This window comes from Mus caroli, chromosome 5 (assembly GCF_900094665.2).
Source record: "Mus caroli chromosome 5, CAROLI_EIJ_v1.1, whole genome shotgun sequence".
Taxonomy (NCBI): Eukaryota; Metazoa; Chordata; class Mammalia; order Rodentia; family Muridae; genus Mus; species Mus caroli.
Genome location: NC_034574.1, coordinates 76,396,557 through 76,406,259, shown reverse-complemented (window position 1 = coordinate 76,406,259; position 9,703 = coordinate 76,396,557).

The following is a 9,703-nucleotide window of genomic DNA, read 5'->3' as shown; positions in this document are numbered from 1 at the left end:
TTGGTATTCCTCAGGTGAGAATTCTTTGTTCAGTTCTGAGCCCCATTTTTTAATGGGGTTATTTGACTTTCTGGAGTCCACCTTCTTGAGTTCTTGAGATTATAATTATGCCATTCTCCTCTTCTCTTTTCTCCTTCCAAGCCTCACACTTTCTTCCTTCCTTTACTCTTTCACCTCCATGCTCTCTATTTAAAGTTTATATAGACGTAACATTGTGTGTGCACACGCATGTGTGTGCTTGCTCATATGCTGCTCAATCTGTATTATGTTACTGCATGTATATATTTGCAGTATCAACCATTTAGTTGGTATGAATTGGTACACACTTCCCTGGGAAATCTATTTCTCCAAATCTCAGAATTCTTAGTTAGCTGTAGTTCTTTGGCTAGAGTGATGCCTTCTTGCCTTTCCCCATTTATAGCAATTTGGTATGCCTAATGGTGTACTCCTTTAATCATTTGTTGACATAATAGAATATATCTTATGAATTGACTCATTAAAAAAATATATTTCACCAACAAAACCCAATTTCCACATCTATCAATAAGAAATATTGGACCCTTTTAAATTTCATTTGACATCAAATCATTGACTGTATTATCCTATTGCTAACTCAACTATGTATTCAGAAAAAAAATGTTCTTAAAACCCTAGATAATTGATACTGGAGAGATGGCTCAGTTGTTAAGAGTACTTAACCGCTCTTCCAGGGGTTCTGAGTTCAATTCCTAGCAACCACACTTTAGCTCACAACCAACTGTAATGGGATTAGATACCCTCTTCTGGTGTCTGAAGAGAGCAATAGAATATTCACATGCATAAAATAAATAAGATAAATCTGAAAAAAATAGGTATTTTTATGTATGTTACCATGCACCATCATTTTCTCATAAGAAATTTCTCATCAGGAAACTTAGAACCATCTAAGATTTGTTCTTAAAATCTTATTGCTGGGACCTGGCCTCATATAGGTACAAATTTGGAGCATGTCATATTTCCTTACTATGTCTCTTAAAATTTTATATCTACCCATTACATTTACTATAATAATTACACAAATCAAATCAAAATTAAATTGAAGAATAGTTGATTAGATGATAATGCCATTAATATCTCCTCTGCTTGGTCACACAACAAAATGACCTTGGTATTAAGAATGCCTGTTAGGAAGTCATTTACATTCTATTGCACCTTTTGCAGAAATGACTACAATGTAACTTATAGGCGATGCAGTAAGGAAGCTTATGATTTATCTGTATCTCTATTAGTTGTAGTATGGCCCTTGAAGGCCTGTGCTTAAGGCTATTTAGCATAATAATCAGGTGGAACTTTGATAAAATAGACATTTGAGCTTCTTTTCCAAAATTTATGTGACACATGACCATATCTAATTTGTAGATAATACATTAGAATAGAAAAATTCACTTCATAAGAAAAGAACACCAGTTTTTTGCCTGATCCATATGCACTGTATGCACTGGTGTTCTAATACTTTAGGCGTATTTGTTACATATGAATATTTCCTTGTCTCTCATTAACTCATTAAGGTATTTCATCATCATCAAATAGTATGTATCAATATTCTTATGTCTAAGCCTTTCAGAATGCCTCTAAGGATCAAAAAATGATTTAAAAATATGTATTAAAATACCAATTGTGATAATCAGTTCTAGAAATGAGCTCAGCAACATGAATAAACATGTCATATAGTAGAGGTCTTCAGTAGATTCTGGCTTTTGCGGCATGGATTTTAAAGTTTCAGTGTACAAATATCCACAGACAAGTAAAAAAGCACTTGCTGTTGTTCATTTTACCCTTGACTTTTGCATTGTGATCCCTCTCTTCCTCTCTCCTTTCTCCTTGCACTTGGTGATATTTTCCCTCTGTTATCCCATTTTCCTCTTATTCTCTGCCTTCTTTTCTCAGTTGTTCTGTCTTCCTTGCCGTGCTCTGTTTTCATTGTTGGATATCAATGGTTAATTAAAAATTGCTTCTGCAGTTGAGCATTTTTCTTGTTATCCACCCGATTTTCTATATGATATTTGGACTTATTCTTTGTTCTGATTAAATTATGTGTGATCCAGTTTGTTATTTTTCATGCACAATTAAATTAAGGTTTTTATAAGTATTTTGTAATTTCTACATTTATGATTGAATTTTAAATATGTTTGCATTTATCAAATCAGGAGCAGAAAGATTAGATGTAAATGATATTTGTAATACTTATAATAAAAGTTGCGTCTTTATGATGTTATTAGAAAACATTAAGAAAATAGATGCAATGTCATATAAATATTAAATCAACTTAAGTTTTGCAGTAGAGTTTGTTAATATAAAGAAAGAATTTATTTTATTGATTTATAATGTCTGAAGGTGGGAAATAAACTTTGAGAGAAAGATAAAGAAATAGTTTGTAGTATGTTGTTACTCTTTTCTGTATCAATGACTAAATTTATTGAAAGTAGAAGTAGATTGAAACCAAATAAAAATCAATGGAATGCTTCCTATTGGTATTTTGCTATACTTCCAGAAGACATGAAGTGGGTGCAGAGGCCCATGGACAGACATTATGAAAAGAGGGAGTCTAGTTAGAGAGCATAGAGGACACCAAAAGAACATAGCAGGGCTCACATGTGCTCACAGTGACTGAAGCAGCCAGCACAGGGTCTGTATTGGTCTCAATTTGGTCCTCTGTATATATGTTACTAATGGCTGCTACTTTGTTGTTTTTGTGGAACTCCTAATAGTGGGACTGGGTGTGTTTCCAACTTTTTTTCCTCTCTTGGGACTCTTGTGTTCCTGTTGGATTGCCTTTTCCTGCCTCAATATGAGATGTTTTTCCTTGTCTAATTATAACTTGTTTTGCCATGTTTGGTTGTTGTCTCCTGGAGGCCTGCTCTCTTCTGAAGAGAAAATTGGGAAATGTATCTGGGGAGAGGGGAAATGTTGGGTAGCTAGAAGCAGAGGAAAGGGAAACTGTGGTGGGAATGTATTCTATGAAAGTCTATTTTTGAATAAAAACAATACAAAAACAAAAGGGAGAGAAAAGAACGTAAGTTTAACTGGATATGGAGGTGGGAAGGATATGAGGAAGAGGAAATATAAAAATATATCTTATGAAACAAATTTTGAATAAATGATATAATAAAAGTAACAATTATAATCCCAGCACTCAGGAGGCAGAGGCAGGCGGATTTCTGAGTTCGAGGCCAGCCTGGTCTACAAAGTGAGTTCCAGGACAGCCAGGGCTATACAGAGAGACCCTGTCTCAAAAAACCAAAAAAAAAAAAAAAAAGTAACAATTAAAAATGTTTAACATGTTATTTTAAAATTAATCATATCACAGCTTGTGAAAATATACTGATTTTTAAAGTTTTAGAAACAAAGTGTTGGACTCTTAAAATCAATTTTCATCTTAAAATTAATTAGATAAGCTATACAATTAAAATCTAATCATATAGATTTGAAAATTATGTTGTAACACCAATAAAGTATTTAAGAGATATTCCTTTAAAAACATATTTCTAAGAACACTTCTCCCATAAATATTATTTTTGTGAACCTTACAAATAATTTGTTATTCAAAATATGAGTTAGTTGGAATTATAATTTCAATTAATTGCAATTTAGCTTCAAATAAATTGACTATCTACATAGATATGCTTTCTCTTTTTCATTCACACTTTTTCCTTATTCTTGAGAATTTCTTAAAGAAGTGAAATAAAATATAACCTTATATTTCTCCTTTCAGTGCTCCTGAACAAGCTTCTTTCAACTTCATATTTGATGATGATGATGACAACAGTGACAATGACGAAAAGGACACACTAAATCCATGTAATGGTTCTACATATGTATAGGTGTGGGGCCATCTGCTAGAGCATAAGAAACTTACCAATTTCACACTCTCAAAATATGATTCTCTATCCTCTAGTTGTTTTGTCCTGCCCCAGAATAGTGGGAGGCTATGAAGTACCGTCTCTATTTATGCTAGAACTATGGCTGCTTTTATCTTGTACAGATAACCAGATCTGGCATGAGTATATGATTGCAGTAGTCATGTCATTTACAAAAAAAAAAAAAAAAAATCCTCTTTATTCCCTGTCTTTTACATTGTTACTGCTTCCTCTTCTATAATAGGTCAATATCATCCTGAAAATGCAAGGAACTTACATCACTTCTTACGATGTTCACAAAATCAGCTTTATGCTGCAATATGATAGCTGTCTGTGTTAATCATGATGAAAAAAGTTCAGTACCTATGCTAAAATTACTGACATCTTGAGCAGGGCAGCAATAAAGAGTAAAGACCCACAGGAAGGATGTCATGGGTTACTTTGTATATATTTTTCATGATTTCTCTTATGTTATGTTTGTTTCTGAATCACGCAGACATGAATCATCAAATAGATAATGAGGCAATTGTAATAAGATTTAATTTTTTAAAAGCTTGTGTTGCTTGTTATTTTAGGCATTTATGTAAATATTAATCTCTGCCACATTAAGGAAAATTAGGGAAAGTGCTGTACTCTTTCCTTTTATCATTACAAGCAATTCCTTTTGTAATTATGATTTTCTAGAATTCATTAAACACAAAGTTCTAGTTACTGTAGCATTGGCCTCAGCGATTTGAAAGTCAGAGGGATAAAATCTATTTGGGATATTGGTTTCCTCTTTGTGTCAATAGCCAATCCAGGAGCTGCCGATAGACTTGAGGGAAGCTTAGACAAATTCTTTAATGTGGGTTGTTATGTGCTATTCTGGTATCCATGGGGTGCATGTGAAATATCTAGTCTGGAAGTTTCATGGCAGTCATGATAAGCACTGTAGCCTTTTTTTTTTTTTTATATCTTCTAAAGCCTAAATATTAGCATAAAGCACATATCCAAGCCAGATAAGTGCTTAAGAGTAGCAAGCTATAATTGATTACACTAGAAAATAGAAAGCAGAGTGGGACACAGGAGAGTCTGATGAATAAGATCTGTGCTTTATGTTAGAGCATAATCAGAATTGCACTAAGAAGTTCAACAAATATAAATTATATTACACCACGTAAAGAAATAGTTAATTAATACACATAATAGATCATACAAAAAAATAACATTTTTCTAAAATGGGAGCATCATCCTAAAGTGTCAAAATCTGTAAACACTGAAACAAGAGGATGAAAAAACACTGAAAATAAAGAATTAGCATTAAAATGAGAATAAATGAATTATAATGGGCACCTTGTGCTTCCACAGGATAGTACCAGAGACTGGGCAGCTTAAACATTTATTTCTCAGTGCAAGAGGAGGTGTAAGAATAAAGCATTGGCCATCTGCTTTATCTGGAAAGAATTCTCCTTCTGACTTAGGAGCAACTTTCTTGCTTATGCTGTTACTCTTTCTCATCACAGACCAAATTCCATGCTGTCTATTCAAGTAAAAGTTTCATACTGAATCTGACGGCTGCACACTCACAGTATCCACCAACTGTAACGATTCTTTCATGGGTCTCTTCTCAAAATTCCTTCACTGTTTCTTTAGTGCTTTAGCATATGAAAAAGACAGCATAATTCATTTGTCAACCAAGTACTTACAATCTTAGTTAAAATGTTTCGATCTATTTTACCTAAAAATCTTGGAGAGTTTTGAATATGATAAAATAGCCTATAGAGATTGCACACACACACACACACACACATGCACACACATGCTTATTTTTTCCAAACATTTCAAAGATATTATGTTCAGGTTCTGAAACTGTTACAAAATAATAATAAAAAAACCTGAAGAAAAAACACTTACAAGTACTGATAGACTCTAAGAATAAAGAAAAGATAGTCATTCTGACTGGTGTGAGGTGGAATCTTAAGGTTGTTTTGATTTTCATTTCCCTGATGAATAAAGATGTTAAACATTTCTTTAGGGACTTCTCATTATTCCTCAGTTGAGAATTCTTTGTTTAGCTTTGTACTTCATTTTTAATAAGGTTATTTGATTCTCTGGAGTGTCACTTCTTGAGTTCTTTGTATATATTTCTGGGTCTTCAATTCTATTCCATTGATCTAACTGCCTATCACTGTACCAATACCATGCAGTTTTTATCACTATTGCTCTGTAGTACAGCTTGAGGTACAGGATGCTGATTCTCCCAGTAGTTCTTTTATTGTTGAGAACAGTTTTTGCTATACTGTGTTTTTTGTTATTCCAAATGAATTTGAGAATTGCTCTTTCTAAATCTATGAAGAATTGAGTTAGAATTTTGATGGGGGTTACACTGAATCTCAAAAACTCAGGTGACAGCAGATACTGGCGAGGATGTGAAGAAAGAGGAACACTCCTCCACTGCTGGTGGGATTGAAAGCTGGTACAACCACTCTGGAAATCAGTGTGATGGTTCCTCAGAAAATTGGACATAGTACTACCACAAGACCCATTTATATCATTCCTGGGCATATATCCAGGAGATAATGCAGCATGAATTAAGGACACATGCTCCACTATGTTCATAGCTGCTTTATAATACACAGAAGCTGGAAAGAACCCAGATGTCCCTCAACAGAAAAATGGATACAGAAAATGTGGCACATTAACACAATGGAATACTACTCAGCTATTAAAAACAATGAATTCTTAGGATAATGCATGGAATCAAAAAATATACTGAGTGAGGCAACCCAATCACAAAAGAACGCACATTGTATACACACATTAATAAGTGGATATTAGTCCAGATGCTCAGAATACCCAAGATAGAATTCACAGACCAAATGAAACTCAAGAAGAAGGAAGACCAAAGAATGGATACTTCGGTTCTACATAGAAGGGGGGAACAAAATACCCATGGAAATAGATACAGAAACAAAGTATGGAGCAGAAACTGAAGGAAGATCATCCAATGACCACCACACCTGGGGATCCATTCCACATACAGTCACCAAACTCAGACACCATTGTGGATGCCAACAAATACTTGCTGACAGGAGCCTGATATAGTTTTCTCTTGAGAGGCTTTGCTAGTGTCTGACAAATACAGAGGTGGATGCTCTCAGTCAACCTTTAAACTGAGCACAGGATCCCCAATGGAAGAGCTAGAGAAAGGACCCAAGGAGCTGATGGATCTGCAGAACCATAGGAGGAACAACAATATGAACAAACCAGTACTCCCAAATCTCCCAGGGACTAAACCATCAATCAAAGAGTACATGGAGGGACCCATGGCTCCAACTGCATATGTAGCAACAAAGGCCTTGTTGGACATTAATGGGAAGAGAGGCCCTTGGTCTTGAAAAGGCTCGATGCCCCAGGGTAGTGGAATGCCAAGACAGGGAAGCAGAAATGGGTGTGTTGGTGAGCAGGGAGGAGGAGGGATGGAACAGGGGATTTTCAGAGGGGAAACCAGGAAAGAGGATAACATTTTAATTGTAAATAAAGAAAATATCTAGTAAAAATATTAAAAAAATAAAACCAAAGAACTATACCCCTATTCCCCCCAAAAAAAGAAAGAGAGAGAGAGAGAGAGAGAGAGAGAGAGAGAGAGAGAGAGAGAGAGAGAAAGAAGAAAAGAAGAAAGAAGAGGGAAAAGAAAGATCTTTCAGACTCTGGACTACNGAGAGAGAGAGAGAAAGGAAGGAAAGAAAGAAAGAAAGAAAGAAAGAAAGAAAGAAAGAAAGAAAGAAAGAAAGAAAGAAAGAAAGAAAGAAAGAAGAAAGGAGAGGGAAAAGAAAGATCTTTCAGACTCTGGACTACCAATTAGGCAGCATACACCAGCTGATATGAGGCCCCCAACACACATATAGCAGAGGACTTCCAGTACTGGATTTAGTCAGAGAAGATGCACCTGATCCTCAAGAGACTGAAGGCCCCAGGGAGTTTATAGGTCTGTTGGGGGGATGTATGGATATCCTTGTAGAGACGGGGCCAGGAGGAGCTATGGGATGTAGAACAGTAGGAGGGTGGACTGGGAGGGGCATAAAATCTGGAGTTTAAAATACATACATACATACATACATACATACATACATACATACATAAAAGTTTAAAAAAACAAAACAAAACAAAATAGTTACCTGGGAGGAGGGATGGGGAGCAACACCTGGAATTGTTTTCATCACAGTATTGTGGGTGCATTTTTAAGTTCATGATCAACATAGCAGGTCAGCACTCTGTTAATGATACCTCCCCTAAACAGATGGACCTGGTTTTCATAAAAAATAAGAGTGAACAAGCATGAGTGCAAGTCAGTATGTGGTGTTACTTCATGGACCTCCCCTTCAGTTTCTATCCAATGTCTTCAGTTCTTGCTCCTAATGCCCTCAGTGATAGCTATTACCTTCAAGTGTAAGATGAACTGATCTCTTTCCTTTATCACAGCAGCAGGAGAAACAATTTCAAATGCTAAGATCAACATATCTGTCTCTGTACCCATACCATGCTGGTTTTTATCACTATTGTTCTGTAGTAAAACTTGAGTTCAGGGATGGTGATTCCCAAGATATTCTTTTATTGTTAATAATTGTTTTCTCTATTCTGGGGTCTTTTTTTGCCTTTCCAGATGAATTTAATAATTGTTCTTTCCATTTTTTTTGAAGAATTGTGTTGGGATTTTGATTGGGATTACATTGAATCTGTAGATTACCTTTGGTAGGATGGCCATTTTTATTTACTATGTAACTTCTGCCAATCCATGACCATGGAAGATCTCTCCATTTTCTGAGATTTTCTTTGATTTCTTTCTTGAGAGACTTGAAGTTATTGTCATACAGGTCTTTCACTTGTTTAGTTAGAGTTCCCCCAAGATTATTTTATATTATTTGTGGCTATTGTTAAGAGAGTTTTTCCCTAATTTTTTTCTCACCCTGTTTATCACTTGTGAGTTTTCAAACAGAAAGTTTTTGATCATCAGAAGATTCCTATAGAGGACATCTAGGTTGTATCCTGTTTCTGGCTATTATGAATAAAGCTGGTATGAACATAATTGTTCAAATGTCTTTGTGGGATGGTGAAGCATCTTTTGGGTATTTATCCAGGAGTAGATCTTGAGGTAGAAGTATACATAGTTTTCTGAAAAACCCCCACATGGATTTTCAAAGTGGTTGTACAAATTTGCACACCCACCAGCAGTGGAAGAGTGTTTACCTTGCTCTACATCCTCACCAACATGTGCTATTACTTGAATTTTGATCTTAGACATTCTGACAGGTGTAAGATGGAATCTCAAATTTGATTTGATTTGTATTCCCCTGATTCCTAAGGACTTTGCACATTTCTCTAAGTGTGCCTCTATCATTTGAGATTCCTCTATTGAGAATTCTTGATTTAATTCTCTGCCGCATTTATCAATTGGTTTTATTTGTGTGGTTGTTGTCTAACTTCTTGAGATTATTTTTATGTAATTTTTTTTGATATTAATCATCTGTCAGATGTAAGGTCGTAACTGGGGGTACAGCAGTGAGTGGCATGTAAAAGGTATAAATAAAATGAGGGGGCAATGAGCAAGATGTAAAGATGTAAAGTGAACAAATAAAAAATAACAAAAAACTCTTTATTACAACAGTATTAAATATTAAATAATTAATAATATGTAACCTTTGATTTGCTGCAATAGCAGATACTAGTCAGCTATGGCTGAAGAATCAGCCATGATTTAGAAGAAAGGAGCATCACTGAAGCCAAATCATCTACAAGTGTTCCTACAGTATTAGCAGAGAGAATTTGTG